Below are 9,809 nucleotides of genomic sequence, written 5' to 3' on the forward strand. Positions count from 1 at the left end.
CCTGGAAACTACCAAACTATTTTACTTTACTTCAATCACCACTTTTTAGTACCTTAAAAATATTTTATTTTGCTTGTAATTAATATTCCCATTCTTTAAGCCTAAGATCTAGAAGTGTGTATAAAAATCACGTTACGCTATATTTATTATTTAATTTACTATAGTGAGTTTAGTTAAGAATGAAATACATTTGAGGATTCTTGAAAGTCTTGTGATTGCTAACCTCAAGTTTGCTGTACACTCTTTTTTCAAAATAGGAACTTGTTCTTTCTTTTATTTATTTATTATTTTGTGTCTTACAATTCTTTTATATCAGTACAAACTAGCCTAATTCAAACCGAAAATGTATAAAAATAACATCTTTCATCTAACGGAGGCTCCTGAAAAGGTTTTTTGTTTAACAGACTTCAAAACTAGTTGGTGTCTATCTGAAATTACTTTTACATGTGACGTTGTGAACTTTGATATTATTATTATATTAAGCGTCTAAACTTTTGAAGCATGCAAAATCTTTAGTCTTAAAACAAATAGTGAATCAGTATATCATAGCTGGTACGTCAGGTTCCTGGAATGACTCCATAAGTTGGTGACACACCAGAAACTGCCGTCATAATGTAGAAAAATGAGCAATGATCACCCTGGAAGCTGGGTGTATTAAGGTGCTCTAAAATGAAATCTGAGGCTTTATTTTGACTTTTAGTACGGTGACTTCACAAGCTGGTGGAGAACAAAAAATATTAGCTGCACTAATGACGGGAGAAAAATGGGGTCATCCTGAAAGTTGGGGGATTTGTGGGTGCTCTTAAATGACATCTGATGTTCTCCTTGACTTAATATATCTTAAGTTAAAACTTATTTTTACCTCAATGTGCTTCTAAATTTTTCAAGAAAATATTAAAGGTCAAAACAAAATAGGCAAAATCATATAAATAACAGAACGAACCTTCTATAAAGCTACAAAAAATACTTTACTCTTCCAGAAAAACGTCGAAAACGAATTTACATTTGTTTCAGTTCTACAACTTTTAAATATGAATTACTGATTAACGCTAATCAATAATGTGTAAATATTTATTACAACACTCAAATATATTATCACAAATCTAGAACTATGAACTATTCCATGATGAAACGTTATCACAGTATAGATAACTGGCAATGTCACCATTTTAAAACTAGTTAAGAATATATTTGTTGCAAGGTATATATGGATAATGTTTCTAATTTTTTGTGCAGGTGTTCTGCATGCAATTATGGCATTTTTCTTAACCACATGTCTAAAGATCATAAGTATGTGCTGATCCTTTTCCTCAGATAAGTATTACATATGACAATGGTTATTTCATAGAAGCTTGTATAAAAGTTGGCACTGTGTCTGTGTTCATTCCGTGGTGCTGGGCAAGCCCATCTCAAGCGGCGATCCAGATACTTGTACAAACTGGTACAAAGCGAGAGTTCTTGCCCTTAAATATGCTATTTAGAATAGTCAGTGGCATAAGTAACTCATAGAATATACCATAAATTTCTATCTTCTTGTAGTCTTATGATATTTATTTTGAATATGTGCAGAATTCAAATAACATGTAATCAAGAAAATTATTAAGTTGATCATTTCAAGTTAATTTTGTTATTCTTGGAGTACCTAATAGTTGTTACCATCCGTGGAGAACAATGCTTAATGAGACTTTGTGTAAGAATGTCTACAGCAATGTCATTCAACAGTTATTCAGATGCTACCTACAAGCTATATCTCCACCTATGTGTAATGAGAATGATCAATCACGTGGTTGCGCATGTCGCACTGGGAAAATACGAGATATCCTTGAAACTAAGAAACCTTGGATTTGTTAGTCTGGGCTGGAACATTATAGAAGTTGGTTTGGTAGATCATCTCGACCTAGGAAAACATCCATAAAATCTACTGTTCAATACCCATAAGTACACACACATATATATACTGTGTTTGTGTTTCACATCTAATAAAGCTTGTTAATTTTGTGTTCAATCTCATTATTCTGTTCAACATCGACTCAATTAAGTAAGAGTTTAAGTACTACCATGTTATCGATATCCTGATCGAATCTCCAGTTTAGTGGACGTATTTGATAGCTCAAAGTTGTAATCAGTTTTATTTTAATATATCACATTATCATGAATATAGAATTCTGAAGTACTACATGATGAAACTTTATTACAGTAGATTTAACTGGCAATTTCAACTTTCTATAACTAGTTTATAATATATTTGTAACAAGGTATACTTGGATAAATGTTCGAAATTTTCGTGCAGGTGTTCTGCATGTAGCTATGACATTCTTCTTAATCAGATGACAAAAGATCGTAAACATATGCAAATAATCTTTTTACATAAGTAAATGTCACATATGGTAATGGATATATATCATAGAAGCTTGTTTCAAGCTTATCATGTACCTGTGTCCACTTCCTAAGGCATAGACAGCTCATCTCAAGTGATGACTTATATACTTGTACAAATCAGTACCTGGCTTGGAGCTCTCTCTCTTGAATGTTATTTAGAAAAGGCTGTGACGTAAATAGCCCATGGTTTACAGTACATTGTACTTGAATCCTTGTTTGACTTGAAAATGTGGTATAGTTCTTCTTGTACTTCTCTTATATGGACGTAAATAATTCTTCATGTCCTTTGCCTGGAGCAAATATTCATAAACCTCTTCAGCCCCAGCAGCCATCTTGAGTGAAAACATGCAGGAAGCCATCTAATTAGTAATAATTACAAACACTATTTTAGCAAATATAGATTTTGTTTATCCATTATCTTGTGCTTTTTAATTTAATCTTTGGTATTGACTGATAGATGTATCCTTTGCTGAACATTCCTGAACCAATATTTTACAGATACTTTAACTTATCTGTTAAACATCAGTATATGTTAATACCACAGACTATTTTTAAAAAGTGACATTTTGGTGCTGTAACCAAATAATTTGTTTTTATAGAGTTTAATTTGAATGTGTCTCTTTTTACCATTTTTACTATTTGGTATTGTAATGTTCAAAATTGGAATAAGAGAAAACCACTTTCTAAAATCATATAGAATTCATAATGGAGAGGAAAAGACTACGATTGAAGTGAAAACGTGATCTGAGAATGTGGAAAGACTAGGATAGTCACTTTCTTAGATTCGTAGCTTCCATCAACAATGGTGAAGGAAATATTTGCGTTCCTGATCTGTCTTCTGGACTGTGAAGTTGATAAATGCCTCACTGTACAAGCCTGGGTTCTCCTGATGTTATCTTTAATGGATGATTTCTTTGATTTGGAGAATATGGTGGGAGAGAATGGTCATAGTGGTTTCAACAAACTGATTGTCTCCAAAACTTACTAGATTAGGTCTATGGGACTTCAAGGTACTTGTTAACAAGCTCAGGCATACCAAAGCATTGGTTTGAGTCACTCATGGCTGAAGTGAATAACGAGATGTGTGGTCTTGATGAAGTCTGCTGCACTTCATTACAAAGCCATCAGGTGGTATCTTTTTCCAATCCAGCAAGATTAAAAATTAGTCAGGAGTCTTTCAAGCCAGCAAGTCATACTGGTGGTGTTAGAAAATTGTCTCTGGTGGCCAAGTACACTAAGGGTTGTAATGAAAAAATGTGTGACAATATCAGTGAGTTGTACTACTGATTCAACCAGTGTAATTCGTAGAGCCAAGTTCAAATCTCGAATGTGAGAAACTTTACCTGTTACTTGTATAACATAAGTAATTGCATGGGATGGGATTACCGAGCTTGTTTCCTATAGATCATGGTAAGATAATCATCAATGGGCCTTTAAAGGTCTTCTGAGTGAACCAATATGGCACCATTTGTTCTGAGAAATATCTCCTGTCTCGCAGAGTCAGTTTCAGTACCGATGTGTATTGTTGGATCAAAGGAAAAACTAGCAATGTCAACAATTGTAGCTGCAGACTCAGTTTCAAGACAGTCTCCAGGATCTGTGATGGCTCTAAGGTAGAACAAAATATTGAATTCTAAGCCCATCATTTCCCATGCAGCAAATTCCACAAGGCATCTTGGTACAGCTGCTTTTTTTGTTGATGGGACAGCAGTGTCCTTCTAATCAAGTTGCTATGGTTGTGCTGGTAATGCAGCCAAAATATTGGACTTCTGAAAGCACTAAAAGCACCTGTTTTAACTGTAGTTCGTCTTGTCACTGTAGTTCGTCTTGTAAATGGTAATATCCTGTCACTAGACAGGACTGTCCAAAAGTAATACCATTCAAAGAATTTGAGAAATGCAAGAAGGTTGACACATCAGCTAAGGCTGCAGCTACTCTGTCTACTTTAAACTTGTAGGGCCTGGGAGCAACAACCAGCTTGCACACAATTCTGTGGTGGCTCAGAGAACTACAGACTGAATGTCATATGATGTGTGTTCATAACATAACATGAGGAAAACAAGGAATCATTTGGTTTTTCAAGGTTGTCTCTGCACACTCACTTGTTTTTCTTGGACAAAGAATACTTGTTGGGCCCAGTTCACGTTACTAATTGAGCAAGTGTGGTTGTACATTAATGCAGAGAACCCTTTTATCAACATATGATCCTCCTGCATGACTTCTTGTAATATTTACAAAGGCTGTGATCACAACAGGGTATGCAGTTTTTTCCTTGTCCAGAGAAGGCAATAAGTCTTCTGATTTGCAACGCTAAAATCAGGGTTTCGATTCCCCTAGGTGGACAAAGCAGATAGTTCGAAGTGGCTTTGCTATAAAACACATACACACTCCAGAGAAATGGATTATAGCCCATGAATACATGAAAGAAGGCCTTGCATGTGCTTGGCAAGATCACTGGCAAGGCCATGTGCATGAATGCATTAGACGTTTTTTTTTTTCAACTTCAAAATCAATCCATAAATCCTATATGTGTAACTTGTGCAATGGGCAATTGCCAAAACTACAACATCAGTGTCCATTGTTCTGATCATTATGTTAGTGTATCCTTTCTAGGCTGCATGGACTTTGTCTCTGCTTATCAAAAAATGAGCAGAACTGGCAACATCATCAATATGTAGGTGCTGAGCAACTCAACCTTCCAGCAGGTTAGTAATAGCTAAATGCTCTGTTTATGTTTTTGTAGTTGTTCACTTGATTTTCGAATACAGCAGCAAACTAGTAAAAGTTTGCAGCGTATTTTAAATTAGAATGGCTTATATATTTATTTAAATGTTAAAACGAAGACAACATGTGCTTAGACATTTAGATGACACTTCTATGAACATTTGAAGCAGGCATATTTGAGTAATGCTGGTTTTCGATAGTGACTATATTATAATCTAAAATGGCGGTTGGTTGGGGCAAAATCTGTGGTGGTTCTTGCATTTATACAAATTTCCGTATAGAAATCTACATGTATGCCAATTTCCATGGTTTTCTCACAATTTGAACAGATTCTGGGTGCTTATCTACTGGACTAGAAAGTGCGTTTTCGAACTCTATCCACAAAGTCTTGTAATGATGAACAAATTATATTGTATTTAATAATAAGTGAGTATTAAACTTGTAACATAACTTTTTGGGGAATATTTGTAGTTGAAAATTATAAGTATGTAGCTTCAAAGTTAAAAGTGTTTGTTTTATTGAAAACTTTGAACTTGAATATCAGATAAATGATATTGATATCTAAATTCAGATACTGTGATTTGTTTTTGGTGAAAGAGCTTTCTTCTAGAGTGAGTTCCTGTGGATAAATTTCTTCGGCTGTGTATAAGAAACCTTGATAATTAGGGTAAGGAGCATGATCTACTTATCTCTCTCTCTCTATATATATATATATATAAAGAGCGACTGATGTGCTTAGCTTTTTGGTAAGATTTGTAATGTAAGAAAATTCCAGTCCGAATAAATATAAATCTGCAATTTATGGGTTAAAGTTACCTCTCATTGGAATTCTCTTTCTATTGGAAGATATGTTGACCAAGTTACACAAATGTGTTGTCAAGTGAAAATTATGTAACATGCAAGAATTAGTTTAATGTGAAACGGTGTTAATTTTTGTGGATGATATTGTCAAAGAAAGTTCCGTGTTTACTGATGCAGTATAGTAACTTACCAGAATTATTTAAAAACCTTGAAAGTTTTGATTGAAGACTCTTTTCAATAGAACTAGTGAAAAAACCCCTATTGAAACCAATAGGGATATCATTGTGTAGTTTTCATCTCCTTTTATCAGGGAGACTTAAATGGACACAGTACAATCTAGAGTGGTGAAAATATCAATTGGAAGTGTAGATTTGTACACTCTGTTTTTAATACTGGAGGTTACACGTATTCCATGCTCAAAGTAAGAAATTTACTGCCATTGCTCTGTCAATTTATTTTCCTTACTTCTTCCCTTTCTTTTTGGAAATTGGATAAGGATGCATGTGGCAGTAATTAGTTATCCATGATTTTGAGAGAAATTAGCCATAGATATTGCGTCTGACTTGTTGTCATAGTGGAAGAAGGAGAAGAGCAACTTGCCTCTTTCACCATTCTACCATGACTTGACCCTTCTCTCATTAACTCACCATCTGCTAAATATTGTGTAAAGGCAGTAACAGCTATATTTTCTAGGCAGCTGTAAATACCATACTTAAAACCTTAACACATTTTCCACTCTATTTTCATCCATGGTGAGCTCCTGACAGCCAAGAAGCATAACTGGTTCAGAAAAGATACTTCCATAGATACCACACTCTTACCAACCCCATAACCTTTCAGAAAAACATATCAGATGTCAATGTCAGAAGGAGTCTAAACTTACTTCAAGTATCTCGTCTACCACCAATTCTAAAGGTAGTCTGGAAGAAGGTTTGAAAGGTGAAGACCCTTAGAGAATTCTTTTTCCATTATTCATGCACCTACAACTGTTACATTAACTTTTTTGGCCATCAAGACAGAGACAAAATAATTTCAGTTTTTTTCATCTGATTGTTTTATGGACTACAATCAACTATTCTCAGGTGGATATCAAAGTGTCTCTACATTAGTCTGGCAGTACATAATTCAGACAGATAATATTCATTATGTGATGCTACACCATTTCTCTTCTAATTTTCTTGACCATCTTCTGTCTCTTTTTAACCAAATTTGGCAGGGGAATGTTTTCTGATTTATGGAATTGAGCTTTTGTCATTAACTTTTCAGAACCGGGGAATAGTCTATTGATTCCATCTAATTATAGATCTATTGCTTTGACTAGCTGTCTATATGAGATTTTTGAGATGATGGTTAATGCTCGTCTTATCTGGTTCATCAAATGAAATATCCTCCTCTCCAACAGCACCCAGTAGGATTTTTTCAGAAAAAGATACACCACATAACACCTGACTCGATTTGAATTGTCAACCTGAGAAACATTTTTCAAAGGGAGCATTTTGTTTCTATAGTTTTGTCATGTTGAGGAAACGTATGATACCACATGAAAATTAATACTTTTTAGGGATTGTGTGGACACTTATCCATTTTTATGTATAGCTTTTGTTTTAACAGAAAGTCCATTCTGCATCCACATATAATCAATACTATACCAATCCTTCACACAGGACCAACTATTTCCAATAGCTGCAAACAGCCTCAATGTTGGTAAATTTCAGAATTAACGTCAGTCATGTTATATTGTGTGGTAGCTCCAAATTGTCCCATGTGAGTGGACCATTGCAAATGGTTTTACAACTTCAAATCTAAAACCAGCTGCTTGCATATTTGCCAATAACGGGGATTACACCATAATTCAAAGCTCAATCTGAAAGGTACACAAAATTCAGGTACGGCTAAGATTAAGTTCTTAGGGTTTCTTCTTGCAAATACCCTGGGATGAGTGTGGTCCAATGGTTAGTGTGCTCCATTGTGGATCTGAGGTTTCTTTGTTTTCACTTCATTACCGCAAAAAGAAATGTCGCACTCTTATCTTTGGGACTATGAGTATACTATAAGAGTGGTCGAATTACACTATTTGGTCTGACAAGAGTAGCTCATGAGTAGGTGATGAGTTTGTTGACTAGATGTCTTTTCTCTGGTCTATCAGAATACACTCTATTTTTATCCATGGTGAGCTCCCGACAGCTAAGTAGCATAAAATCCAACAAAATCAAAAGTGTAAAATAAGGCACCGAACATTCTCTGTGTTATGTCTTTCACTTCTTGGAAAGTGGATAGATATTAGATGATCTAGAATCATTATGTCCTCATCTGATCCAACTTGGACTATGTATCTCTGGTTGGTGCTTCGGGAAAATAATTTTACCATGAAGATGTTGATCCTATGCATCATCAGCGGATTTCTATGATTATTTAGCCAGAATATATACACACAAAGTTCTGTAAATCTCTTCTTTACATTACACATTTGCAATCTTCGTTGAAGTATGCTGTAAAGCTCTAACCACTACTTCGGCATTCTATCTAGCAGTATTTCTTCATGCCTTTTGGGCTATGCTTTTTGCAAATATATGGTCTGCTATTCCCATCTTTGGCATTCAAGTCCAGGGAAAGTTTAATGAGATAGACCTTTCATTGGATAACACTGCTGAATCTGATGATCAGACCCAATCCCTTGATCTATAGATTTTAATTAGTCCGACATGTCTTTGTATAAGCCGGATATTACTGACTGGAGTATAAAGTTCTGTTTAAATGAGCACCTCTCACGCCATCCTTCTGTATCTGTTTTTACGGATAGCTGAAAATCAGGTGATTACGTGAGTTCTGCCAATGTTGGTGTTGCTCAACTGTTTCTCACAGGATCCTCTGTAGAGATTCTCCATTCACTAATGATTAATATGTGATATACTTTCAATAACTGCCTGTCTAGTTTGTGCAGTAATCGGAAGTAGAAAGTTGTCTTGAAAAGGAATTGGCCATAGTCTTTTGACTGACGGTTTTCTTTTGCGAGGGAATGATCTACCAGAACGTGAGCCGATCTTTTAATTTCATGTTGTCACTATGTCATTCAGCGACAGCTTTGGTTTAAACATGTTTTTACTCGTAGTGTCCCCATAACTGTGGACAGAGTCGTTGGAGATGATTATACTACAAAGTTCGACAATGACTTTAGTTACTTATGGGCCATAGGGATTTTTCATTCTATTTAATATTTTAACTTTAGATAATCTTGTTTATTGTATTTTTTTCAATTATATCTTAAAGTTACTGACTTTTAGTTGATATTAATATGCTGCAAATAAGTCTGGCGTGGATTGCTAAGGCAGCTTTATGCGAAAGAACCTTTAAGTAACAACTCCCTGTAGCTGACCTATCACCAGAAATATTAATTCAATACACAATTTGTTTGAAAGCGAAATTCCCTAGTTAGGAAGATTTGTAGGGGTAAAACAGGTATTGTCTGACTTAATATTTCAACAAACTTTTTTTAAGTCTAGGGTAGAAATTTCACTCTTCGCCAGCCTAAGCGTTTAATACCATAATATATATTTTTTTATCTTTAAGAAAATGCCTGGTAATAAAACTCAAAATATAAAAATCCATTTGTATTGCATTTTTACATTGCATTTTGTATTTATGGCAAAGCAACCAAAGCCATCTGCCGCCGTTTACAATTTTAAATTACTGTCGAGAGATTGAAATTTTAGTCCTACTGCTCCAAATTATTGTCGAGATAAAAGGCAGCCAGTCAACAGTATCCACAATCCATGATAAAGGTTTGACTATCACTTTTATAAGGCACGCATACAGTAAAGTGTGGAGATTATATTTTGTGTTTGTTTGTTTTTGAATTTCGCGCAAAGCTACACGAGGACTATCTGCGCTAGCGTCCCAATTTAGCA

The sequence above is a fragment of the Limulus polyphemus genome, unplaced genomic scaffold, assembly GCF_000517525.1.
Source record: "Limulus polyphemus unplaced genomic scaffold, Limulus_polyphemus-2.1.2 Scaffold26, whole genome shotgun sequence".
NCBI classification, from domain to species: domain Eukaryota; kingdom Metazoa; phylum Arthropoda; class Merostomata; order Xiphosura; family Limulidae; genus Limulus; species Limulus polyphemus.